At 41.8% G+C, this 27210-nt stretch overlaps 1 protein-coding gene and 1 long non-coding RNA gene across 11 annotated transcripts in view; one reads left to right on the top strand and one right to left on the bottom strand.

The window, feature by feature from the left end:
* The window catches only part of LOC148148903 (uncharacterized), a 56533-nt gene that overhangs the window by 17220 nt on the left and 12103 nt on the right, over nt 1-27210 (top strand). For 5 of the 10 annotated variants that reach the window (XR_015758346.1, XM_087991104.1, XM_087991106.1 and 2 more), the window contains exons 2-4: nt 18397-18539; nt 21454-21590; nt 26690-27038. The gene's annotated coding sequence lies outside the window, so the exon portion shown is untranslated. Of the gene's footprint in view, nt 1-18142; nt 18269-18379; nt 18540-21453; nt 21591-26689; nt 27039-27210 lie in introns of those variants that run through there. The other 5 variants (XM_087991102.1, XM_087991103.1, XM_087991099.1 and 2 more) reach the window with 5 other exon arrangements.
* Nucleotides 21877-27210, bottom strand: part of LOC148148902 (uncharacterized) — a 47647-nt gene continuing 42313 nt past the window's right edge. The window contains exon 3 of the long non-coding RNA XR_015758348.1: nt 21877-22207. This is a non-coding gene — a long non-coding RNA (uncharacterized LOC148148902). The remainder of the gene's footprint in view (nt 22208-27210) is intronic.

Here is a 27210-nt window from a genome sequence, read left to right as displayed (position 1 = left end):
TTTCCTCTGTGCTCCAATTTCCTCCCACAATCCAAAGATATGCAGGTCAGGTGAATTGGCCGTGAGGTATTGCTCATCGTGTTAGGTGCATTAGTCAGAGGGAAATGCGTCTGGGTGGATTATTCTTTGAAGGGTCAGTGTGGACTTGTTGGACCAAATGGCCTATTTCCACACTGTGGCAAATCTAAGTTAAATTGAGATGTGATAGCATCCGTGGAGAGAGAGAGTAGAGTTAACATTTTGGGTCCTTTCTGAAGAAGGGTCATGAGATCTGAAACATTAACTATGCTTTCGCCCAATAGTCTTGCTGAGTTTTTGAAGCAATTTCTGTTTGTGTTTCTGCAATTGCATTTGACGTTCTTTGGTTGTTTTTGACTGTGAGTGAATATTTGTGTGCAAATGCAATGGTTTCCTCAAAGTCTTGTCCATGAAATTAACATTTATTGGAAGAAAACACTCTCTGTAATTTCATATTTCCTAAGCCTATCTTAAAAGTAACTTATGTACCAGTTACCCTGTTCAAACTCTAAACATCAGCTCATGATCTCCACCTTACTGTTTTTCTAAAAGGTTATTTCTCAAACATTTTTGAGCACCTTTATTCTCAATATCTCTGTAACAAACTAACGCATTATAATTGTCTTAATCCCATTCAAGTGGACAACTAGATGTAGTTCATAAGCTGTGTCAGGAAAAAGTAGAAATCATCATGTACAGTACTTGGCACAAGGTGGGAACTGTTTCACTTGATGCCTGACTTTGAATGAATCAAATGCATCCAAAGAAGGTCAATGGACATGAAATGATGTTTGATCCTCATCCTTGAAATTGAGGCTTTTGTTATTGTTTTGATGGGATGTGAGATTGTTGACAATGGTACAATTTGTTGCCCATTGTAAGTTTCCTTAAACTGAGTGGTTTGCTAAAATTGAGGCTGGGTCTGGAGTCACATGTAGGTCAGACGAGGTAAGGGAAGCAGTTTAAACAGCATTAATGAATCAAACACATTTGTCTCTAAATTCCCAATTGATTGAATTTAAGTTTTACAAGTTGACACAGTAGGATATGAATCTATGTCAGCAGAACTTCAGGCTTAGCCTCTGGATTAACCCTCCTCCAGTGAAATCATATCATTCCTTTAACATGGTGTTTAGAACTACACACAGTTCTCCAGTTGTGGCCTAACTAGTGTGTTATGCAGTTATAGCATGACCAGCTTGCTCTGTATTCCATGCCTTAGCTTCTAACTGCAGCTGCCCATGTGATTTCTTAAGCAACTTATCTACCTGCCCTGCTACCTTCAGGGATCCATAGATATGCATGCCAAGGTCCCTTGGCTCTTCAGTACTTTCCAGTGCCCTACCATGCATGGTGTAACCCCTGCGTCTTGCATTTCAGACAGTTTTGTAAACAATAAGCCGTTTTGCTCTTGATCTCATGGCCTTTAACTTTCTTGGTTAGTCTACCATGAGGGCTCTTATGAGAAATCCCACTAATGTTCATCTAGATCATATCAAAAGAATTACCCTAACCAACACCCCTGGTTACTTCTTCAAAGCATATTGATTAAATTTGTAAATCATGAACTTCCATTACCGAATCCATTTTTACATCCCTAATCAGTCCATACCAGTCCAGGACCAGAAAAATATATATATAATTTTATTAACCAGTAGAAATTACAAACAGTTAATGTGAACAGTCATATACACGAAACAGCAATTTACAAAGGAAAGGAGTGACAGAGCTGGGCCCCAAACCCCACCTTACAACCAGTTTTCAGGGAAATGAGAACCAACATCAAACCAGGAGCAGATACATTCTGCCCCTCAATTTGTTTTCAGCATCTGTTAATTGTCAATCACAGTAAGCTAAAAGAAATTTAGATGAGGCAGGTAGACTCTGATTGATTGAGGTGTTGCCATGGGGAATGCAGCAGGGATTGGCATTAAAAAATTGAGATGTATGAACAAATCCCTAGCACGTATATTGAACAGGATCCAGTGTGTCCTAAATGCTTCAAGTTGCAAACCAAACTGATAATCTTAAAATTACTTCGCTGGTTTAATTCCTAGGACAGTTGGGATTACTTACTGCTGTCCAAAGCAGAATCACATCTCATGTTGGACATGGTATTCTAAGGGTCCCCTGTGACATTCCCCATAGTGACATTCTGACTGCTGACTACTTGCCTGATCTGAGTTCAATCAGTTCCTTCAGATAGACAGCTAAAAGTTCCCCCTGCATCCCCAAGCCAATCATGATCCAACCATCAGCATCTTCTTCGCAAGTCGTATAAATTGGTGTCCCCTTTCCAAAGTTGATTTCTTGTATCCCAGTCGTAATGAGTCTCAAATGAAAATTATCCCTTGACATTCAATGGCAACACTGTCCTGGGGGTTACCATTGACCTGAATGAGTGCAACTCCAACTATACTCAAGAAGTTTGACACCATCCAGGACAAGGCAGCTCAATTGATTGGCACCATATCCTCAAGCATCCACTTCCTGCACCACTGATGCTCAGAGCAGCAATGATTACCATCTAAAAGACACATTGCTGAAATTCACCAACATTCCTTAGGTAGCACCTTCAAACCTTGTGATCTCTGCCACCTTGAAACAGAGGACAATAGATACATGAGAACACCATCACATGCAAGTTCCCCTTCAAGCCACTCATCATCCTGACTTGGAAGTGTATCTATGTTCCTTTAGTATCATTGAGTCAACATTGTGGAAGTCCCTCCTCAGCAGTGATATTGATTTACCCACAGTACACGGACTTATTGATACAAGGTGGCAGCACACCAGATCCTTCTCCAGGGCAACTATGGATGAGAAATAAATGCAGGTCCAATCAGCAATGTGCATATTCCACTGGTGAACAGAAAAGAAAAAGTTTTGACTTTTCTGTTTAATAATTTTCGTGGTCTATGGTACCATTGTGCAGATTGGACTTAGTCAGCCAGATGAATAGTGAATCTACACTCAATAAACAAGGAAATTATTTGCCAGTTTGGGAGGGTAAGGTCAGGGGAGAGTGATGAGGATCAAGGTCCCTTCCAGAGAGGTGCCATATGGTTGATGGGCTGAATGATTTCACCCAGAGAAGGCCATTCTGTGATCACATTCCTGACTTGAACCTGGTCAATAGTTTTCAAGCTTTGAGACCTCAAAAAATGAATTGTTGCTGTTGAAGAGAACACATCTCAGCCTCTGAAAGACAAAACTGCGGATACTGATGATCTAATTCTCTTCCTCAGTCAGTCGAGTTGATTCATATTGATAATGAGTTTATCAACGAGACCTTGACTGTCTCAGGAATTTCCTGCCATCTGGTGTTCGTAATAGTTGGAGAACGATGAAATAATGAACCACTGCCACAGTCCAAACCTGCCAACTTAGTTTGCCAGATTTAACAAGAACATGACGAAACACAAATTTGTTATGCACAAAATTTAATGCAACTTTTCAAATGTCCTGGCTCAGAGAAAGCTAGCGGAAGGACTAAAATGATCAGTACAACCCGCTACAAAAAGGGAAATAAAAAGGTGAGACAGGGAGGTTTTTGTCATCTGTGTCTCATCGCTCCTGCCTCAGGGAGTTGTGGGTTCAAATCCTACTTGAGAGATTTAAGCATAAAACCTCTTGTGGAATGCTACATTGTTGGAAGGTGTATCTTTCTGGATAAGGATTAAACAACAACATCCCCGTTTGCTCTTTCTGGAAAATGTAATAAGTCTCAAGACACTATTCAAATTGTTTTCAGAGTGTGTTGTCCAATATATGAGCCATCTGTGTGTCATTAGATGTGACCCATTTCTGGCTCTTTAATGTTTAATAACACCGATCTCAAAACATATTTCTGCATGGATATGAACTTTAACATTTCCGTTTGCTTGTTGGTGATACAGTGAAGTGAACAGAAAATGTAAAATTATCCTTTCACACCTATATTTACAGAGTGACCAATGACCAAGGAACCAGAATGACCAAGATAATCACATTAAAACAACAATGGTTTTTCGACGAAAACCCCTCATATCGTTACAGCAATACCTCTGGCTTGTTCAGTTTTTTTTTAAAACCAGTGGTACCTTAGAGTCAGTCTTAACTTTTTCATTAACACCCAGATCCTATTCTTTCTTACCTAAAATAAAACAAAGATCATTGGATCCTGGAGATCTGAAACAAACCAATAGAGGAGGTTCTGAGCAGGTCTGGCAGCATCTGCGGAGAGACTAATGGTTAATGTTTCAATCCAGTGACCCTTCATCAGATCTTACTCAAATTGTTAACTTTATTTCTCTTTCCACAGATGCTTCCAGACTTGCTGAGTTTTTCCTGTACTTTCTGCTTTCGATTCTCTCTTATCTATATGCCTTTATAAATTTGTTAGCTTGTCATGCTTGCAGTGTGATGCATATACAGGAAATTGCATAAAATATGAACATTCATTGTGCCTGTAGGTCAGGTCATGTTGTGCTTCATTCCTCCTGACAACCCTCCACCAATCAGCGTCAACTTGTCTGGTTTAAATTTAAACAAAGCTTGACAGTTAACTGTCAGCAATCATGCCATCCCACTTATTGTGATTTCATGTGGTAACTCCATACATTGGAGTCCACTTGCCAACCACTCAGCACTCTCTTCTCAAACAATCTAAAATGTTATTTCTGAAATAACTCCACTATAAGCTGGTATGCCATCACCAAGTCACCCTTTATTTATCTGTGCATAGTATATAACAATGACCCAGCTAACTCTACAGTGAACAGAACTACTGACACTCTTGTTTATTTATTTGTTTTCTTACAGAATGATTGACACTCCTGTTTTTTTTTAAATTACTGCCACACTACCGCCTAACTGCGGTAGAGCTTATTTTTTCTCCAGCACCCGTGTTGTGTGTGTGCAGGTGTGAAACACAGTGAAAGACACAAGGTGCATGAAACTTTATTCAAATTTCCACTACCAGGAAGAAAGGAAACACCTGAGTGGCCAGTGACAGGCAGTGCCCTTCACATCAAAGAGCAATGCTGCGTGGTCAACCAGTGAAGGGGAGGGCAGGGATTAAATCAAAATAGAATTGGAGGGGGAAATAATGCACTCCACTCCCTGCGGCGCCCACCTCTCCCTGAACAACTCCAGGGTGTTGGTGGACACGGCGTGCTCCTTCTCCAGAGACACCCAGGTTATAACGTAACACTCTTTTTATCTCTGTCAGCCAGGACTCCCTGATTGGATCAGGTTAACAGCCCCAATTAGCGAACTCATATTCTGTGATGTACTGAATTGGAATGGCAGAGTTCATTCTAATCACTACAATTTCCCTTCTGGTGTTCTGATGGGTGCAAGACAAAAATATTTTACAAAATATGTTTCTTTTCAACAATTTCCTTACTGTGTTAAGTATATCATTGTTATCCAGCACTCTAGCTGATCCACAATAAGAGGCATCAACAGGTAGTTTATTAAATGTGTCAGATTAGTACAAAATTGACTGAGGTATAAACACAAAGATCAGTTTGAATTCATCACATCTAAACTAATGTGCTGTAGGAATTTGATTTTTTGCAAAGCCTGACTTCAGGGCAACATAGCCCAAGCTGCAGGTGGTAAGGTGGCTCAGTGGTTAGCACTACTGCCTCAAGTAGTCAGGGACCTGGATTCTATTCCAACCTCAGGTGACAGTCTGTGTGGAGTTTGCACATACTACGATACAAAAGAAGACAGGTCAGTGGAATAAAGTGTGCTGTTTTCTAAATGGCATGTGGGCATCGCTGGCTTTATCAGTTTCTATGTCTATTTGCCTGTCAAGATGTGGTGGTGGAGAAAGTGAGGACTGCAGATGCTGGAGATCAGAGCTGAAAATGTGTTGCTGGAAAAGCGGTGTGGTGGTGAGCTGCTTTCCTCTTGCATATGGTGAACATTGTGAGTGATATGGAGAAGGGAATTCCAGGATATCACACCAAGAGATAGAAAGAAACAGAGATACACATCAAGGTCAGGATTGCTTGTGATTTGAGGAGAAATGGTGAGAATGTGTGAAGCTTGAAGGTAATAATGTTCCCATGTATTTAATGCCCTTATCCTTCTAGATGACAGTATTCATGGGTTTGGGAGGTGCTTTTTAAGGATCTTTTTGGTAAGTTTCTGCAGCGCATCTTGTAGGTAGTCCAGAGTGGTATGGTGGCTGAGTGGTTAGCACTGCTGCCTCACAGCACCAGGCACCTGGGTTCAATTCCCACCTCAGGTGATTGCCTGTATGGAGTTTGCACATTCTCCCCGTGTCTGCATGGGTTTCCTCTGGGTACTCAGGTTTCCTCCCACAATCCAAAGATAGGCAGGTGAATTGGCCATGTTGGATGTATTAATCAGGTTTAAATATGGGGTGGGAGAATGGATTGCTGTTTGAATGGTTGGTGTGGACTTGTTTGGCCAAAGGGCCTGTTTCAACACTGTGGGGAATCTCATCTAAGAGAAAATGTTCATTAATTATTCATTATCCCATGGCATTTCGGGAACAGAATCTCTCTCCAAAAAATTGACAGACTACTTCAGGACAATGACATTCTGATACAAATCATCCACTTGAAGGCTTCAGCCTGTGTTTTATCTCCATGGAGCTGATCTTTGGGTGGAAAAAGGATACAGAGTCAGTGTACATGGAGTTGAGATGCTGCAGTTATATGAAGGAATGGTAGAACTGCTGAAATATTTTTTTTTAGTTTTTTCCACCAAATTATTTCAGCTTTCCAACAATAACATTAGCTCAGTCGCAGCAGTGTGAACTGCACCAATCAACCACACCGCCCCGTGGCCCAACATTTCAACTCCCCTTCCCACTCTGCCGAGGACATGGAGGTCCTGGGCCTCCTTCACCGCCGCTCCCTCGCCACCAGACGCCTGGAGGAAGAATGCCTCATCTTCCACCTTGGAACACTTCAACCCCAGGGCATCAATGTAGACTTCAACAGTTTCCTCATTTCTCCTTCCCCCACCTCACCCTAGTTCGAAACTTCCAGCTCAGCACTGCCCCCATGACTTGTCCTACCTGCCTATCTTCTTTTCCACCTGTCCAAACCACTCTCGTCCCTGACCTATCACCTTCATCCCCTCCCCCACTCACCTATTGTATTCTATGCTACTTTTTCCCCAACCCCCCCCCTCCTCTAGCTTATCTCTCCATGCTTCAGGATCTCTGCCTTTATTCCTGATGAAGGGCTTTTGCCCAAAACATCGATTTTGCTGCTGCCTGTTGCTGCCTGAACTGCTGTGCTCTTCCAGCACCACTAATCCAAAATCTGATTTTCAGCATCTGCAGTCATTGTTTTATCGCAGTGTGTACTATGCATAAGATGCACTGCGGAAATTTACAAGCAAGATCCTCAAAAAGTGCTTTCTAAACCCACGAATACTTTCATCTAGAAGGACAAGGGCAGCAAATAGATGGGCACACCAGCCCTTACAAGTTTCTCTCCTAGCCACACACCATCCTGACACGGAAATATATCCCCGTTTCCTCAAAATCCTGGAATTCCCTCCTCAGAGCATTATGGGTCTGTATAAAGATGATTTGAAATGGTTCAAGAAGGTTGCTTCCCACTACATTCTCAAGGACAACTAGACATGGGCAATAAATACTGACCTGTCAGTGACACCCATGTCCCACAAGAGAATAAAAACAAAATCCCAGCATTTTGTGAAAGAAGAACTAACTTTTGTTGTGAAGCCCATTCTCTCTTCAGGATTTAGTAACCCTCTAATTTTAATATTGTCTTCACTCAGTCATTGCACTCTCATCTCTGAGTCAGAGGGTTTTGGTTTAATTTGCTTCCTTCAGCAGTCTCCAAAACAGTGAATCTGCATCAAAAGTAATTTTTTTACCTTGTCTCTGATGAACCTTTGAGTATATAGAAGACCGCATTACTACAAGTTTGTTCTTGTGTCTCGCATTCAAATCTTGATACTACCTTCAACGACATGTGGTTGAATGACTCATATTGGATGTCAATCAGCAGCACGCTTGCTATGAGCCGAAAGGTCATGGGTTCACCTTCCACTTCATAGACTTAACCAGCTAGGTTGGCACAGTCCAGTATTGAAGGAATGCTGCATTATCAGGAATACTGGCTTTTCAATGAGATATTGTACCTTCTCATGAATGTTAAAGACCCCAGAGCACATTTCAAAGAAGTAGAGCAAGGCAATTCTCCCTTGTACCTTGGACAATATCTGTCCTTCAATCACCATCAATAAAAATAACAGATTGTCTCATCACTTGTTTGTGGAGCTTGCTCTGAGCAGATCAGTTGCTACGTTTTCTACATTACAATGGTGAATACCCGAAAGAGGGGGTCTCAAGTGATTGGGGCATGTAGGCGTGGGTGAAAATCCCTGTCTCCCTGCTTCCCCCTGATTAAGTCCAGGGTGAAAAGGGTTTGGTCAGTCTTCCTGCTCAGAGGCCAATTGAGGCCCTTTAGTGATTCTGACGAATAATTTATGGACTTTAGCCTATCGCCACAGCTAGTCAACTGGTAATGAATGGTAGACTTAACTGTTGGGAAATACACTAAGCAAACTCCATTGAGTTTGTCCTTCTGAATGCGGGGGTGATGGAGTGCAGGTCCTTCATTCAAAGGCTAATATTCCTCCAACGTCCGTAATTTTGAGCCTAAATGAGAGACCTGACAATGTAAACTGGGGATGGGGAGATGGGGAAAAGGGTGGGATGAGCTGACAAGAAGCCAACTCTTGCCCATTTTCTGAGCTCCCTTCCTTCACCCCCTCCCGTCTCTCACGAGGCTGGTGTTCCTCTTCCTTGGAATCCATCTCCCACTGTGCTTACCTGTTCTGGAGGATTCATGGTTGATCTTCTGGGTTAGCCCCGGTGCAATACTGGCAGTGGCCACCATGAGTAGTGGCGCTGCTGTTCAATCGAGTTGTCATCCTCTGATTGGCTGCCATCTCTCAGGGGGAGGACTTCCATTCTTCTGGGTCCTTGACAAGAATGCCACATTACCTCAAAGTCAATGTTGTTTCTCTTGCAGCAGTGACACATGTCTCCTCCAAGGCAAGAACAGAAGAACTAGGAGCCAAAGCAGGCCATTCAGCCCATCGAGTCTGCTCTATCAAAGTGACTTAATCATCCACACTCAACTGCAGCCTGGGCTACCAGGAGCAGCACTGGTCAGAGGCCCGACACTGCGTTTGTCACTCATCCCAGACCCCACCTCCTGCATACGATTTTGTGGTGGAACCCAGTAAAGAGTCTCTATCATGATGCTCCGGCCTCAACATTTCAGGCTCGATGGATTCTCAATGTTTGTAATTTAATTGGTTGGTTGGCGGCTTTACAAACTGTGCAAAAGCATACAATGCAACATTGAAATCCTCGAGTCAGGGCATATAGAGAGAAACTGTTCCCACTACATGAAGGGTCAAGAATCAGAAGTGCACAGATGATTGGCAAAAGCAACATTGACAATACAAAGAAAGTTTTTCCAATGAAGTGATCAGGGATGCACAGTTTGAAAGGATGACTGAGGCTTTCAGAACCTAAACTTTCAAAAGAGGAGTTGGTCAAAGAGAAAATATTTATAGGGCAAGGGGCAAAGGGCAGAGAAGTGGAACCATCCAAGTTCCTTTTGCAGAGAACTAGTATAGACTCATTGGGCTGAATGACCTCCTTCTATACTGTAACCATTCAATAATTCTATGCTAAGTATTGTAAAAATTAAGTGATTCTAATAGTTGCAGTGACAAGAAAAGCTCGCTTTCATAGAGCATCTGCCCTTATCTCCATATGAGCCAAAGTATCCCACATTAAATGAAGTGTGTTTCTCGAAGTGTAGTTTAAAGCAAAATTGTGAAAAACACAGCAGCTAATCTACACACAGCAAGTTCCCACAAACAACAATAAAATAATGATCAAAGAATCTTGTTTAGTAAGCTGACTAAGGCAAAAATATTGAGCAGGATGTTATGGAGAGATTCGCTGCTATTCTTCCTAAATTGCCACAGAATCCTTTGTGCCCAGCTCATATTTTCATCTGAACAACCTCCCTCCTGCAGAGTAGCACTCCTTCAATACCAATGCTCCTTCTAATTTTATTCCTTGCACACAGTCTGGTGAATACATTGCCTGGTACATTTCTGAGCTCTGTGAAGTTGTGAACCCATGCAGCTTAGAATAAACATTACCCAGTACTGCACAGAATATCATACTAAATACTGAGTGTCCAAAAAAATCGATTGGCACTATGGATGATGTCATGATTAAAAGTAACCTGAATCAAAATCCACTAAATGAAAGTCTCTCTCTGCTGGCTGTAAGATTCTGAGAGTAAAGTCCATCTCATTTCCAACCAACCTGAGTTTGGAGCCTAATGCTCTCGTAGTGCTCTCTACATGATTTAGGTAAAAAGGAGAAATCATTTCACTACTGCAATGAAGAGCTTCTTTCTGAGCGTTGAAGTTATAGCATGTTGTTTGGCAGCCTACTTTGCATCTGACTCTGAATGAAGTAGAATCACAGAGCTGTACAGCACGGAAACAGACACTTCAGTCCAACTTGTCCATGCCGACCAGGTATCCTACTTTGATCTAGTCCTATTTGCCAGCATTTGGCCCATGTCCCTCTAAACCCTTCCTATTCATCCAGATATCTTTTAAATGTTGTAACTGTACCGGCCTCCACTACTTCATCTGGCAGCTTGTTCCATACATGCACCACCTGCTGCGAGAAAAAAGTGCCCCTTGCATTCCTTTTAAATCTTCCCATCTCACCTTAAAGCTATACCTTCAAGCTTTGGACTCCCCCATCCTGCAAAAAATACCATGACTATTCACTCTATCCATGCCCCTCATGATTTCATAAACTTTTATAAGGTCACTCCTCAGCCTCCGAAACTCCAGGGAAAATAGCCCCAGCCTATTCAGCCTCTCCCTAATAGCTCAAACCCTCCAACTCTGGCAGCATCCTTGTAAATAATTTCTGCACCTTTTCGAGTTTAACAACATCTTTCCTATAGCAGGGAGACCAGAACTAAATGCAGTATTCCAAAAATGGCCTAACCAATGTCCTGCACAGCCGCAACATGCATCCCAACTCTTAAACTCAATGCTCTGACCAAAAAAGGCAAAAGTGCCAAACACCACCTGCGACTCCACTTTCAAAGAACTGTGCACCTGCACCCATAGGTCTCTTTGTTCGGCAATACTTCCCAGGATCCTGCCATTAAGTATATAAGTCCTGCCCTGATTAGTGGGTACCTGAAGACAAGATTGTTCTATGAATGAGCTAGTATCGGCATACTGAATCGAACAGCCTCCTCCTGTGCTGTCATCATTCCACAATACACCTGACCTAGCTGTATTCAAGAGAAGGAGCATTTGAGTGACATCTAAACCATGACAGGCCTAAGGCTGAGCATATTCTGCATGGTAATATGGAAAAAATCCTACTCTGCATGGAACTGAAACCTCAGTATAGTTGATTAGTATAAATGGGCAAAGAGGTAATACAGATGGAGTTTTACTCTGTATTCAACTTACGACAATTTGAAATGGGTATTGTGAAAAAATACCTTTACCCGCTGCACGAACTCTCAAAACCCAACTCTGAATCTAGAGAGAATGATAGAATGTCAGAGTTTTGTAGAAAAATTGATAGTAACTGGAACATTTTAAAGCTCATGAAGAATGTATCCCACCCTCAGGACACAGAATGTACATTTCTGCTCATTAAATGCTATTGAGATGAACATTGCAAGCCTCAGAAATGTGTTGCCACCAATAGAATTGGCATGTCACTTGACTAATCTATAACTGCTGAAAAAGGGGAGAGTTTTTAGATTACTTACAGTGTGGAAACAGGCCCTTCGGCCCAACAAGTCCACACCGACCCGCCGAAGCGTAACCCACCCAGACCCTTTCTCCTACATTTACCCCTTCACCTAACACTACGGGCAATTTAGCATGGCCAATTCACCTAACCCCTGTACATTTTTGGATTGTGGGAGGAAACCGGAGCACCCGGAGGAAACCCACGCAGACACGGGGAGAATGTGCAAACTCCACACAGAGAGTCGCCTGAGGCGGGAATTGAACCCGGGTCTCTGGCGCTGTGAAGCAGCAGTGCTAACCACTGTGCTACCGTATTGTTAGCAGACTGGAGTCAAGTTAAGTCACCAGAGGCTGACCAGACCATAGAGTTGCTCTCTCATTAGAGAGGGAAAACAGGTGGTGATTTAACCTGAGGGCCATCATGCCTTAGGTAATGGGAGAGGTTGAGAAGGAGGATCCTTTATGGTAACTGCAGCTGGTGATGGGATTTGAAACGATGCTGTTCGCATCCCATTGGATTACAACTCAACCGTCCCTCGAGGAGGTGCATGATGCAAAAGTTGTCATACTATCTAAAACAAAGACAACTGCAAAGACAGCAACAACCACAGCTGGATCTCACTCCTTAACATCACAGACAAGGCATTTGCTCAAGTCTCTTTAACAGATCAGGAGCAGTGCGACTTTTCTACTGACAGATCTGCTCTGGACATAATCTTTCCCCTGTGCCAGCCAAAAGACAAGTGCAGGGAACAGAATATACTTCTTTACATACTTTCACAGATCTCACTAAGGAATTTGACATTATCCACAGGGTGGGACTCTGCATGATTTTGGGAAAAATTGACTCTTCGCCAAAACACCTCAGTCCCATCCGCGCTCTCCATGACATAATATACAGTTAGATCGTTCCACTTCCAATAGTGTCAGAGTGAAGAATGGAGCGATGCATGCCTGCGGTCCATCATTTTCTTCTCCCAGCGCCTGACTTTTTCTGCCCCTCAGATGAAGGAGTCCACTTGCATGCTAGGTCAGAGGACAATCTCTATGGTCTTTTAAGACTGAAAGCAAAGACAAAAACATGTTACACTGATCAAAGATCTCATCTATACTGATGATGCCACACCAGCCACATGAAAACTCAACGGCAAATACTCATAGGCTGTCTTTCCCATTTTGAAAATTGTTCTCCACAAGTTTAAACATTCATGGGACAGATGTTGCATCGTTAACCCTTATTACACCAAATAACACTCCAATGGAAGTGACGAGCATATATTGTTACCTCAAATCTACAATGACACACAGTCTGTTCCTTGGTGCAAGATATGAGACATACATTGGGAAAGCAGCTTCAGCCTTTGGACAACTCAAACCAAAGCACATGGGATAACATCATGTTAACTCTTAAGACTTTAAACTGATGATTTATGAAGCTTGGGCTCTCAGCACCTTGCTGCAATTGGATATTTACAGCTTTCAGTTTCCATCTTTGTTGTCTACCATATCTAATGGGTATATCCTGGCAGGACAAGTGACAAATATGGCAGTCCTCAGGACAGAGCTTACAAGTTTGCTAACGCTCATCAAGCAGAGATAGCCTTGTTAGTTCAGGCCCATTCACAGGCTGGAAGACAACTGCATACCCAAGTATCTCTGGTAAGGGGAAAGAACTGGGACTGGGCAATCAGTCAGAGCCAGCATTCGGTCAGAGACACAAAGTTCTGCTTCAAGGGTGTTTACATGTGCAATATGAAAACTTTGGACATCATCACATCTGGAGGTCACTAAATCAAGCTTGAAGGAAAATGGTGACACTTCATATGGGCTTGCATGTACAGCCTTCATGAACCAGTGATTACAGCCTGGAAAAAGATTTGCAATATTTGAAGGCTACGTGGAAAAGGTAAAGATACCACAATCCCACTACTGAGAGGGTCACCACACCACAGATGAGGCAGAAGGTTGGGTGGGAATTGAACCCATGCTTTTGGCATCACTCTGCATTATAAACTGGCCAGGCAAAAGTGAGGACTGCAGATGCTGGAAACCAGAGTTTAGATCAGATTGGTGCTGGAAAAGTACAGCAGGTCAGGCAGCATCTAAGGAGCAGGAAAATCGACGTTTCAGGCAAAAGCCCTTCATTGGGAATAGAGGCAGGGAGCCTTCAGGGTGGAGAGACAAATGGGGGGTTGGGGTTGGGGAGAAGGTAGCAAAGTGTACAATAGATGAATGGGGATGGGGATGGAGGTGATAGGTCAAAAGAGGAGGGTGGGGGAAGGTAGCAAAGAGTAAGAGCTTCAGGGCAGAGGAGATGACCTGGGGGTTGCAGCGAGAGAGAGACTCACTGAGATTCTTGTGGAGAGAGGAGGAGAACTTCTTCAAGGGAGGCATCCTTGCAAGAGGATTCGCAGTAAGGTTAAAATCAATTCAGCAAAACTGGCCATCCATTCCAACTGAGCAACCCCCAGTTTAACGTGGGGCACTTGTGACACACAAAAGGTGCAACATATGAAGACATATGAAGACACACCCAGCTGAAATGGACAGTTTGCTGCAGTTAAATGCGTGGCTACAGGGATGGTGCAGGAGGGAGGGATTCCGGAATTTGGATAACTGGGGTTATTTCTGGGGAAGGTGGGACCTCTATAAACAGGATGGTCTACACCTCAACCTGAGGGGCACCAGTATCCTTGGCGGGAGATTTGCTAGTGCTTTTGGGGGTGGGGGGGGGGGGGGGGGGTTTAAACTAACTCTGCAGGGGCATGGGAACCTAGACTGTAGCTTTAGGGTGCAGGACCTGGAGTGTAGGGAGGTTAGGAACATGGCGTCAATCTCAGAGGAGGGTGCCTGTAAATAGGAAAGTGGCTTGAAGTGTGTATACTTCAATGCAAGAAGTATACGAAATAAGGTAGGTGAACTTGCAGCGTGGGTTGATACCTGGGACTTCGATGTTTTGGCTATTACGGAGACATGGGTAGAATAGGGACAGGATTGGCTGTTGCAGGTTCCAGGATTTAAATGTTTTAGTAGGGCCAGAGGTGGGGGTAAAAGAGGGGAAGGTGTGGCATTGCTTGTCAAAAATCATATTACAGCGGTGGAAAGGACGATGGATGAAGACTCGCCATCTGAGGTAGTTTGGGCTGAAGTTAGGAATAGGAAAGGTGAGGTCACCCTGGTAGGAGTTTTTTACAGGCCTCCTAATAGTCCTAGAAACGTAGAAAAAAGGATTGCGAGGATGATTCAGGAGAAGAGTGAAAGTAATAGGGTGGTTGTTATGGGGGACTTTAACTTTCTTGATATTGATTGGGAAAGCTATAGCTCTAGTTCGTTAGATGGGTCGGTGTTTGTCCAATGTGTGCAGGAGGGTTTCCTGACACAATATGTAGATAGGCCAACAAGAGGTGAGGCCACACTGGATTTGGTTCTGGGTAACAAACCAGGCCAGGTGTTAGAATTAGAGGTAGGTGAGCACTTTGGGGACAGTGACCACAATTCGGTGACTTTTACTCTCGTGATGGAGAGGGATAAGTGTGCACTGCAGGGCAAGAGTTATAGCTGGGGGCAGGGAAATTATGATGCGGTGAGGCATGATTTAGGATGCGTGGCTTAGAAAAGTAGGCTTCAAGGCAAGGGCGTAATTGATATGTGGAGCTTGATAAGTATGTACCTGTCAGGAGGGGAGGAAAGGGTCGTGTGAGGGAGCCGTGGTTTAATAAGGAATTGGAATCCCTTGTTAAATGGAAGAGGGTCGCCTATGTAAAGATGAGGCGTGAAGGTTCAACTGGGGCGATTGAGAGTTATAAGGTAGCCAGAAAGGACCTGGAGAGAGATAAGAGCAGCAAGGAGGGGACATGAAAGGTCCTTAGTTGGTAGGATTAGGGAAATCCCTAAGGCTTTCTATAGGTATGTCAGGAATAAAAGAATGACTAGGGTAGGAATAGGTCCAGTCAAGGATAGTAGTGGGATGTTGCGTGTGGAGGCTGAAGAGATTGGGGAGACACTGAATGAATACTTTTCGTCAGTATTCACTCAGGAACAGGACATTGTTGCCGATGTGAATACTGAGTCACAGTTAAGTAGAATGAATGGCTTTGAGGTATGTAGGGAAGAGGTGTTAGAAATTGTGTAAAGGGTGAAAATAGATAAGTCCCCTGGGCCTGATGGCATTTATCCTAGGATTCTCTGGGAAGCAAAGGAGGAGATTGCTGAGTCATTGGCCTTGATTTTTATATCCTCGTTGTCTACAGGAGTAGTGCCAGAAGACTGGAGGCTAGCAAATGTGGTTCCCTTGTTCAAGAAGGGGAGTAGGGATAACCCTAGTAACTATAGGCCGGTGAGTCTCACTTCTGTTGTGGGCAAAGTCTTAGAGAGAATTGTAAGGGATAGGATTTATGAACATTTGGATAAGAATAATGTGATCAAGGATAGTCAGCATGGTTTTGTGAAGGGCAGGTCATGTCTCACAAACCTTATTGAATTATTGAGAAGGTGACTAAGGAGGTGGACGAGGGGAAAGTGGTAGATGTATATGGATTTTAGAAAGGCATTTGATAAGGTTCCCCATGGTAGGCTACTTCAAAAATACGGAGGTATGGCATTGAGGGTGAGTTGGAGTTTTGGATTAGGAATTGGCTGGCTGGAAGAAGACAGAGGGTAGTAGTTGATGGTAAAGATTCATCTTGGAGTGCTGTTACTAGCGGTGTTCTGCAAGGATCTGTTTTGGGACCATTGCTGTTTGTCATTTTTTATAAATGACCTGGAGGAGGGGCTAGAAGGTTAGGTGAGCAAGTTTGCGGATGATACGAAAGTCGGAGGAGTTGTTGACAGTGAGGAAGGATGTGGCAGGTTACAGCGGGATATAGATAAGCTGCAGAACTGGGCAGAAAGGTGGCAAATGGAGTTCAATGTAGCTAAGTGTGAGGTGACTCACCTTGGTAAGAGTAACAAAAAGATTGGGTACTGGGCTAATGGTCGGATATTGGTAGTGTGGATGAGCAGAGGGATCTTGGTGTCCATGTACACAGATCTTTGAAAGTTGCCACCCAGGTAAATAGTGCGGTGGAGAAGGCATATGGCGTACTGGCTTTTATTGGTAGAGGAATTGAGTTCCGGAGTCCTGAGGTCATGTTGCAGTTGTATAAGACTCTGGTGCAGCCGCATCTGGAGTATTGTGTGCAGTTTTGGTCGCCATACTATAGGAAGGATGTGGAGGCACTGGAATGGGTGCAGAGGAGGTTTACCAGGATGTTGCCTGGTATGGTAGGAAGATCATGTGAGGAAAGGCTGAGGCACTTGGGGTTGTTTTCATTGGAGAAAAGAAGGTTTAGGGGTGATTGATAGAGGTGTACAAGATGATTAGGGGTTTAGATTGGGTTGATCGTGAGAACCTTTTTCCACGTATGGAGTCAGCTATTACGAGGGTGCATAGCTTTAAATTAAGTGGGGGTAGGTATAGGACAGATGTTAGGGGTAGGTTCTTTACTCAGCGAGTCGTGAGTTCATGGAATGCCCTGCCAGTAGCAGTGGTGGACTCTCCCTCCTTATGGGCATTTAAGTGGGCATTGGATAGGCATATAGAGGATAGTGGGCTAGTGTAGGTTAGGTGGGCTTGGATCAGCGCAACTTTGAGGGTCAAAGGGCCTGTACTGCGCTGTATTCTTCTATGTTCTATGTTCTATGTCCATCACCCATTGAAGACGAACGGTTGCCAGATTGTAGAATAGTTGGTTGTCTTAAAGACCTCAGTTCAAACTCACTCATTTATGCTCAGCCAAGCAGTAAATTGCACAATTACTGTACTCCTGAAAGGGACCTGCATTTATTAAAGAAACTCTGCATTTCTATAGCATTTGTCAACATCTCAGGATAATTTCTATAACAAAGTATATACTTAGTAATTTTCATAAATGCTTTAAAGTAATTTTTAATCACTGTTGTGGTGATGGAAATGCAGATCCAATTTACACACAGCAAGCTTCCGCGAATACCAATGTGATAATGATCAATAATCTGCTTTTTGCATATGTGTATGATGTAGCATGAAGGAGATATGTTGGCCCAGAAGCCTTAAGTTAAATATTTATAGTCTTTTTCAAAATATTTTACATTTACCTGAGATGGGGATGAGGTCTTACATTAAAGCCCTATCCAAAGAGAAAAGCATTTCTGACAGTGCAACTTTCCTTCAGAAATGCTGTAAAACTAATTTCAGAGAAGTCAGTAAGATAATTGGACTCCTTCAACTTATTTCCCATTATGAACAAGAGAAGATGGTCCCTCTTTATGTTGGAGATCCGGAGCACAAGATTTGTAATTTTCAGAAGCAATTCACCACCAATTTGCAACTGGGTCTTCGTGGTTGTGAATAACACCTTGAAATCATGACACACTGCAAAGACAGGCAAGCATTCATGTAAATACCTTGCATTTTGGAGAATGTCCATCTGAACTTAGCTCACAATTTACTCACATAAGACTTTCTTTTGTATGAAGTTCTTGTCCATTGTTTTCAAACAAGCATTAGCCTGTTTATTTTAATAGGTTTAAATAAGTGGCCAACTTTGGTAAACTGGATTCTGGATCAGTGGTGCTGGAACAGCACAGCAGTTCAGGCAGCATCGGAGGAGCAGTCAAATCAGCACAGCAGTTTTGGCAGCATCCGAGGAGCAGTAAAATACTACCAGGTAAAGAGAAATCAATACAAATACATTCAGCATCTGTATTATTATGTCGTGCGGATGAGTGAAAATATAAATTGCTGTTTGCCATGAAGCCTGAAATTATTGCTGTCCCTTCTTACTATGCTCTAATATACTGACAAGACCTGCACATGGCAGAGTGTTCTCAATTCATTGTTAGCCATAACCTACAAAATACATACTTTTAATTGTTTCTTTTTTTTATTAAAGCCTTAATACATTTTGTTTCAATGGAATTGAACTTTGAGGAATTTTCTTTTTGTTCTTCAGTTTTGTAAGCGATGTTGCATTTGTTCTACTCATTAAAAGGATGGAAATTAACCTGCTTTTGTAATTCTGTCTGCAACTGACTTATTGTATCTTCTTTCTTTAAAACATGGCCATAATCTTTAATGTTTTAACGACTCAATTGGGATGCAAATCACCTGCAGAGACATATTATCAAACGAACAGCCAAACAACTGACAGATCCCCATGCAGTAAAGGGAAGCAGCATATACCTTCATTTGTTTAGGGCATAACACACTTATCTAAACACAAAGAACATGGACATGCATTGTCAAGAAGCTGACAAGAATGGGAAGTATCTAAGTTTGGGTGTAGTTGAGGTATAAATGCCAGCAGAGAACAGGAAAATAATTCAAAGGCCAATTCTTTCGGCACACAATATGTTGGATGAACTAAGAGAAAGTTTGCTTGACCTTCTGTAATCTGTTCAGCAATTACCACACTTCAGTCAGGAAGCTGTAATGATAAGCAGCGCTGGATTCCTGTGTCCAAACAGTTTGCCTTATAAATGCAACCTTGCAAGCAGATTACCTTTATATTCTGAAGTGACCCAAATATGTCCTAAAGAGACCAATGAAAGGTGAACCACAAGGGTTGAGCTAAGACAAAGTGAGGACTGCAGATGCTGGACATCTGAGTCGAAAGGTGTGATCCTGGAAAAAGACAACATGTCAAGCAACATCCGAGGAGCAGAACAGGCAACATTTCAAGTATCAGCTCTCCATAGCTTATGCTTGAAACATCAACTCTCCAGCTCGTTGAATGCTGCCTGAATGGTTGTGCTTTTCCAACGCCACACTTTTGATCAGGCTGAGCATTGAATCAGGAGAGAGAACCTGTTTCCACTGGCAGGAGTTGAGATAGGTTGCAAAAGAATCAGATGGGAAATATAAGTCCTTTACGCAAAAGGGGAGATAGGCAGAAAGCACCAAACTACAAACAGTTATCTAAGGAAGGATTTAAAAGCTGTTGTTGTAGATATTATATTTAATTTGAAAAATCAAAGTTTTGTGATTAAACATGATTTCTCTTTCAATTTACTGAATTTCTTTAACATTGTGAAATGCTGCCGATAAAGTAGAACTGGTAGATGTACTGTATTTAGATCTCTAGAATTCATTTGATTAGATGTCACAAAGTTGGTGAAAATTAAAAGCACTTGGCATGAGGAGAATATATAAACATGGGTAAAAGATTAACAAGCTAACAGAAAACTTAATAATGAGTAATTTTCTGGTTTGCAAGACATCATGACTGTCATTCCACAGGGATCAGTGCTGGGACCTAACTTGATCATTGATATAGATGAAGGGATGGAAGGTATGATTGCTAAATTGCTGATGATGCAACAGGCAGGTAGGAAAGTTAGTTGTGAAGATGATATAAAGCGCCTACCAAGGAATGTAGATAGGTTAAGTGACTGAGAGTGTTATTTAAAATAATACAGTAGAGTCCTGGACCATATAAATAGTGGTATAGGTTACAATATCAAGGAAGGTTTAATACAAGTAAAACTATCATTCTCCGATTGAACTGCTTTCTCATGAGAGACTGTCAGCTGGAAGCAATTTAACCTGGAGGGTTAACAAGGTTGAAACTTTATTGCTGGAACAGCACAGCAGGTCAGGCAGCATCCAGGGAACAGGAGATTCGACGTTTCGGGCACAGGCCCTTCTTCAGGAATGCTGAAGAAGGGCCTGTGCCCGAAACGTTGAATCTCCTGTTCCCTGGATGCTGCCTGACCTGCTGTGCTGTTCCAGCAATAAAGTTTCAACTTTGATCTCCAGCATCTGCAGACCTCACTTTCTCCTGGAGGGTTAACAAGCCTCAGTGGAGGGGGAAAGGTTGAGAAGGACAGCTAATCATGGTAACCTCAATCAGTGCAGGAATTGGACCATGTTGTTATCATTACTTTACAGTATAAACCAAACATCTCGCCAAATAAGCTAACCAACCCTCCTAGCTATAGTGACCCTGTATAAAACAGGGTATGATTTGGTCACAAGTGAAGTAGTGTCAAGTTCCAGGTAACACACTTAAAGAAGAATATGTACATGTTGGAGAGGGTGCAGAAAAGATTAAGGTGATTGGTACCAAAGTTGAGAATAGACTGCAGAAGCTGGGGTAGTCTCCATGGAGAAGTTAGGATTGGAAACAGATTTTAATGGGGTGTACTAAATCATAAGGAGTATCTACAGAGGACCCAGGGAGAAACTACATTATTGGAAGGATCAAGAATAAAGTGACACAGATTTAAGATGATTGATGAAAGAAGCTGTGAATATATGACAAAGACTTGTTTTAAAACAGTCAGTGGTTGGCATTTTGGAATGTCCCACCTGAAACTTTAGTGGCAATTAAATCATGTCAGTCGAAGAATTCAATCATTGTCTGAAGCAGAGGAATTTGTCAGAATACGAGAAAGGTGGGGCTGGGGTTGACACCAGGCTTCTGCAGAAAACCAGTACTAACAATGGGCTGAATGGCCTCATTCTGCACTGTAGGGATTCTACAATTCTGTAATTTCATATTCATTAATATAGAGCTTGTCATTGCACCTGCCTTCTGCTTATCACCCCTGATTTTCTTAATGATTGAAAATCTATCTCAGTCATAAACATAGTTAATGACCCAGCCTTGACAGCCCTCTGCAGAAAGGATTCCTCAGGATCACCAGCCTCTCAGAGAAGAAACTCCTCCTCATTTCTGTCTTAAATGGATGGCTCCTTACTCTGACATTACGCCAAGGTGAGTGCTAAAGTGTGTTAGTGAATGTGATTGCAATAAAGGGTACGGTGTGTTTCTCTGGCTGTTAATATATTCAAGCAGATGTCTGTGTAATGTGAATGGATAATTGTGATTTCAAACACCACTTAAGTCACATTGCTTCATGCTGCATTCCTTGGTATTTCTCTTGATGTGATCTCAATCATGATAAACTTTTACTTTCAACTGCTAGGGTCCACGAGGTTTGTTTCAATACATTGATTTGGTAGATGATATCTCTAACAGTGTAGCAACTTTTGCATGACCATCAAGATTGCAGGCTCAAATCTGGATGGAACTTGAATGAACAAAAGCTTCAGATTTTGGGAGTGAGAGTGCTACCACTGAGCAGATGCTGACAAAAAAAATGCTTGAGACAAAAATATTGCTGTCATACCTTTATTACAATGAACAAATTAGGGAGGCAGTTGCATGACATAGTGCTTTTGATGACCTCAAGAAATCACCATTGCCTTCACTGCCCACAAAGCATGAAAGGTTCTGACCTGAAATGTCAACTCCTCTTCTCTTCTGATGATGCTTGACATGCTGTGTTTTTTCCAGCTTCACACTTTATCCACTCTTACAAAACATTGTCACTGTCATAATGGAGGAAAATACAAAAACAACAGGAGATCCCACAAATAGCAATATTACATTTTTTATCTTCAGTAATGGGAGATTTAAACAAAGGAATGTGTTCTGGCTACCTATAGCAGTGCTTTAGTGATTCAGTGCAAATCTGCACTCTTATACATATTGTCATGCCCTCATTGATGAGCTCTTAATTTCATCCCATTTCAAACTATATGGTTGGATGGGGATTTATTCAAATTCCATCAAAAGCATGGGTTAGCTTACATTTGGTGGTGGTTATAGGGAATAGTGGGCAAAAGAGGAGAAAATTGGGTCCTCATCCAAACTGATGTTTAACTAAAACAATTCAGTTACATTGCTAAATCCATTAGATTTCTGTGTCAGACAAAACATCCATTTAATTACCAAGTATTTCTAGTTGCAAGATTGATCTTAAACTCTCAAATAAAGTCACTCTCAGAATTAGTGTGAGATATAAATCAACATCAGCTCTTGTTGCATTCTGAAGGGAGACATTTCTTAATTTCTGCAAGGCTTGACATAGTTATTCATTTAAGAGACTATTTATCCAAGATTATCCATCTCCAACCTTAAAAAGCAAAAAAACTGTAAATTCTTGGAAATCTGAAATAGCAACATATTGAAAATAAACATCAGGTCTTTTGTCTTTATTACAAATGCTTATCTTCCTACATTATGACTTGTTCATAGATTTCAATTATTTTATATAAGTAGCAACCAAACTCATTAAGGAGCAGAAGTAGACCATTTGGCCAAGTTAGTGTGCTCCACCATTTAATGAGGTCATGGCTGATCTAATCATCCTCATCTTCACTTTCCTGCATATCCCCATAACTTGCCTTACTGATTAAAAATCTTTAATTAGATCCCATCTGGAACTCAAATCCAGGTAACCATAATTCACTAAATGATCATTTAAATTGAAATCAGCAATACCTCACAAAACAAGATTCCTGATGAAGGGCTTATGCCTGAATTCTCCTCCTCGTCGGATACTTTTCCAGCACCACGCTTTCGACTCTGATTGCCAACATCTGCAGTCCTCACTTTCTATCAGTTGCTTTCAACCTTACTGTGAAGCCTCTTCCAAGGATGCCTACCTTGAAGAAGTTCTCCTCCTCTCTCTACAAGGATCTTAGTGAGTCCCTCTCTCATTCCACCCCCCCCGCCTCGAGGTCATCCCCTCTGCCATAAAGCAGATTCCTGATGAAGGGCTTCTGCCCGAAACGTCGATTCTCCTGCTCCTCAGATGCTGCCTGACCGACTGTGCTTTTCCAGCATTACACACTTGACTCAATACCTCACACAAGGCAATTCAGAAAATGGATAAAATGGATTTCCTAAGATTGAATCAATCCTTATCAAGTTAAATAATCTCCACAGTGCAAGTGTCAAAAATCTTAACTGCCCTCATTACACTTTGCGAGCAAGTTAATTTCAGGACTGCAGTGTTTCAGTGTAAAAGCCATCACTGGCTTTCAGGATTAATTAGGAATAGGCAACAATTCCAAGTCAAAAAAGGTGGTGCTGGAAAAGCACAGCAGGTCAGGCAGCATCCAAGGAGCAGGAGACTCGATGTTTTGGACATAAGCCCTTCATCAGGAATAGACAACAATTGTAGACTTTGAAAAAGACACATCCATACTAAAAATTATTTTTCTTTTAAGTTATCCCAGATATCTCTAAAGATTTAATTTACCGAGATTCTCACTTTCAAGTGGTTCTTAAAAAAGTTTTGTGATCTGAATTTGATTGGGATATGACTCACTCCCTGGTGTCCAACAGGCTTTTTCTCATCAGAACTAAGTGTTATCAACTTAGTTTCAAAATGATCCAGAACAAGTTGACCTAATACAATACACAGTGACATTCGTTAGAACATGGAAACTTAATAAATATGAGAAAGCTTTACTAACATTTTAAAGTTGAATTTATATATCAACTGCGCAGATGATGGTTAGTCCAAATATTGTTAGAACTCCCTCACGATACTTATCTGGGCACCTTCACTTTAATACCACCACCAAATACTAAAATACTACAGAAAGTTAAAGATCACTTAATTCATTCAGTTCCAAATGCGCCAAGTGTACTCTTAATTAGGGAAGCACTATAGTCCTCCAATCCTAGCAGCTAAGCCATTGGAGGAAAGCCACAACGCAATCCAGATAGATGCTTTGAAGCAATCTGTTCAAATGGGTTATGACATGCTTCGAGAGCAGGTGGCGCTTTACCCAGGCTTTCAGGACCAGAAGTAGTTACATGAACACGGTGCCATTCAACCCTTAAAGCGATCTAGATATTTTCTGATGGACCTGTTCAGAGATGCTAATCCACACCTCTGGGGCAGGTAGGACTTGAACCCAGGCCACTTGGTCTAGAGGTAAACACAATCTAGATTTTTTTTATTACCCAGAAGAGCTATCACGCACAACTGAGCTGCTTTTCCACCACCAAATTACCATGGCTTTCTTTTATCATTAACTATCACCAGTAATCAGCCATCCGGCCAGTTAGATATCTACAAACAAAGCCCACTAAAACGCAATCTAAATGGTCTGATTTGGGAATGGGATCCAGGTAACCGACCATTTCCCTTATTAGAACCCCACCTATAGCATCCCTGGGGTTCTCTTGCTGTACAGTAGTAGTGTCTCTATCCCGAGATCGAGAGACCTGAGTTCGAGTTCCACGTGCTCCAGGTGTATATAAGAGCACTTCTGCTCCGGAACAAAAACGTTTTTGTTTTAATTCCCAGGTATCCCTAACCCAACCAAACCTTTGTTAAATCGTAGCCCATAACTTGCAATTAGGTATCCATTCATTAACGAATTGAACAGATTTGTTGAGTTACGATTGTAATTTACTCTCGAGTATCCAACGTTTCCTCCATAGAGGCCATCTATGACATATTCCATTAATTTTCAAAATGTTCCGAGAGAATTCTTACTGAGCATTCAATTAATCTGGAATTCATCTAAATTCCACACCACTTCGTTTCTGGATATGAATGATTCTACACGCAAATTCTCTTGAATTCCTTGAGTAAACTAATCCTAAATTTGCCTCCTCCATATAAGTAATCTGAAGAAATGTCGTGCATGTTTCCCGGAATAATGTTGTACCCAGCCATTTAATGTGGTTGTTGTGACACAAGTTCCCTTACGTTTACTGCCTTCTACCATCCCCTCAGTTCTGGGTCTGTTTTTACACAGAAGAGATTCGGGAGTCTCGCTTCTACTGTCACTCAACATTGTGAACCGACAGGTTATAATATGTCTTTTATGAAATAGATATTACTTGAACCTCGGCCTCGGAACTTCAGAGATAGGGACACTACCACTGCCCCACTATCAACCAACCATTGACTGTTTTGAACGCAAACTCTCTGAACTCTTCGATTAGATTCTGCTGCAGTCGCCGCTTCCATTAATCCATACATAAACTTTGTGAACCTTTCATTAGATTACCTTTGCTAACCCACCCATGGTATCGACAGGCTCTTCCTAAACTGTCACTTAATACATTCAAACCATTGACTGAATTGCAATTGCATGCAAACCGATTATACCGAGACAGTTTTCAATTGGGATTAATTTTCCCTTTTGTCTTAGTTTGTTGGTACAAAAAAGTAATCTTTTGATTAATTATTTCATCGCTGACAAGGTAATGTGCCATGTATAAATTCCTAATATCATATTCTAAAAAAATTGATACAGACATATACAGTCGTGTGTATCTATTCTGCATCTAATGCCACGGCAATTGGAGGTGGGGAAGAAATATCATTAAGTACAAAATCTAAATTTGCACAAATTCTAATGTCCAGGTCATGTTCAATTGCTCGAATTATTGTATTTGGGTGTTTTTAGCTATTCATCAGTTGTACAGACAATTCAGCCATATCTAAATAGATTTATAAAAGCGATTTGTTTTTTCATGACGTGGAAAGACTGAGACTGTTCCTGTTCATTCGAGGTTAAGGGGAAATTTAATAGAGGGATTGAAAATGAAGAGGGCATGAGAAGAGACTGTGACCAATGGGTCAATAACCAAAAGGTACAAATTTAAGATAATTGGCAAAAGATCCAAAGGAGACATTAACACTTTATAGAGGGAGTGAGATGTGATTGAGATACACAACTTTGAAACGCTTTTTCAAAAAGAACTAAATCATTAGTTGAAGGAGCGAAATTTGTGGGGTTAAGATATTGGTTAGTTTTAATAGAAAGGCATTGTGATGTTCCTTCCGTGCTGTAAGATTCTACACGGTAGGGGGTTGGGGACTGTTGAAACATGCACATTTCTAATGGAGGAACATTAGAAGTCGGGGAAAGTTTGGAATTTGACGCTGAACATTTCAATATACAGAAGAGACCAGGCTCTGGAGATGACCACGCATTACAAGCACCTCCCACGATAAGTTGTTAAACCGGCTTTGACTACGTGTTCTCATTCCATAGGGAATGCCGATGACGTCCTTGTGTATGTATTTTGTCCTTTTTTTCCTTGGAACTGGAGCGTGACTGCTCCACGTGGACGGTGACTTGCTCTGTCGTATAAAACCCACAAGTTTCTGAGTGTTGGATATCAGAGTTCCAGACCTGGGACTTGAAGAGAACTAGGAGATCTCGACTTTACTGCGAGAAAGAGAGAGACAGAGAGCTAAAGAAATTGTCAGAGGATCAGAAACAGACGCAAACAACTGAAAGAGATCGTTTGTGCTTCAATTTCTCGTTGTCCAATTCAGCACCAAGGGCAGCGACCAAACCTCCAACTACAGCCTCAAGCAACAACGTAGTGCAGTATCTGGTAAGCCTTTCAACTGGCTTTCGGTCGATAAATTTGTTTCTGGAAAATGCAAAACTGCATCATTTTTAACAAAGTTAAAAATCACACAACACCAGGTGGAGGGCTTGTGGAGGGCTCGATCGTAACACAGAATTTATAGCAAAAATTACGATCGAGTCCTCCACAATCACCT

The sequence above is a fragment of the Chiloscyllium plagiosum genome, unplaced genomic scaffold (genome assembly GCF_037043375.1).
Source record: "Chiloscyllium plagiosum isolate Xiang-an unplaced genomic scaffold, Cpla_swu_hap1 HiC_scaffold_10, whole genome shotgun sequence".
Classification (NCBI taxonomy): Eukaryota; Metazoa; Chordata; class Chondrichthyes; order Orectolobiformes; family Hemiscylliidae; genus Chiloscyllium; species Chiloscyllium plagiosum.
The sequence above is the reverse complement of the archived record's forward strand: the minus strand, read 5'-3'. Positions and strand labels throughout refer to the sequence as shown.